Below are 859 nucleotides of genomic sequence, written 5' to 3'. Positions count from 1 at the left end.
AAAAGAAAGAAAAAGAAAATCATCTTTCATTCTGCCCACATGTTACAATGTATAATTGAGAAAATTAACATAAGTTTAGATTACCCAATGACCAAACTAAACAATCAGGCTAAAATGAAAGATTTACATTGTATTTAAATTATGGAGTTTGCCTAAGGAAAATGTGATGGCTTATCTGCAGAATAAAAGAAGCAATAATCTAAGATCCTCAAATACTCTGAGGGGCACGGGGCAGATTACTTTCAAGAAATCTCTTCTAGGGGGCCTGCCCCTTAGCTCAGTTCTTTAAGTGGCTGCTTCAACAAAACAGTCAGGCTCAGGTTGCTTGGGTTCGATCCCCACAACACAATACAGCCAGTCATGCCTTGGAGGCATTCGGCGTTTAAAAAAAAAAAAAAAAGAAATCCACGGCAAGTCCAGATAACCTAGTGATGCACTTCTAGGTCCTAGAAAAACAAGATCAGTCTAAATCCAACACTAGAACAAGGAAGGAAATTCTAAAGATCAGAGAAGAAATTAATAAAATTGAGATTTTTTAAAAATTTGAAAAATCAACATATCAAAAAGCTGGTCCTTTGAAAGAATAAACAAAATAGATACACCCCTAGCCGCTCTTCACAAAAAAAGAAAGGGGGAAAAAAATAAAGACCCAAATCAAGGCAATTATAAATGAAAATGGTGAAATACAAATGGACTCTGCTTAAAGCCACAAGTTTACTAGAAACTTCTTTGAGAATTTATACTCTAATAAAATGAAGCATTCAGGGCTGGTGAGATGGCTCAGTGGTCTAAAGCACCTACTTAGAACAAGCTAAGCAAAGCACAGGGACCACAGTTCAATCCCCAGCACCACATGCCA

The 859-nt window shown here is 36.7% G+C and overlaps 1 protein-coding gene across 1 annotated transcript in view; it reads right to left on the bottom strand.

Annotated features, from left to right (window-relative positions):
- The window catches only part of LOC101584825 (keratin, type II cuticular Hb5-like), a 10,729-nt gene that overhangs the window by 6,533 nt on the left and 3,337 nt on the right, over positions 1-859 (bottom strand). The window lies entirely within an intron of this gene.

This window comes from Octodon degus, unplaced genomic scaffold (genome assembly GCF_000260255.1).
Source record: "Octodon degus isolate 3935 unplaced genomic scaffold, OctDeg1.0 scaffold00093, whole genome shotgun sequence".
NCBI classification, from domain to species: Eukaryota; Metazoa; Chordata; class Mammalia; order Rodentia; family Octodontidae; genus Octodon; species Octodon degus.
The sequence above is the reverse complement of the archived record's forward strand: the minus strand, read 5'-3'. Positions and strand labels throughout refer to the sequence as shown.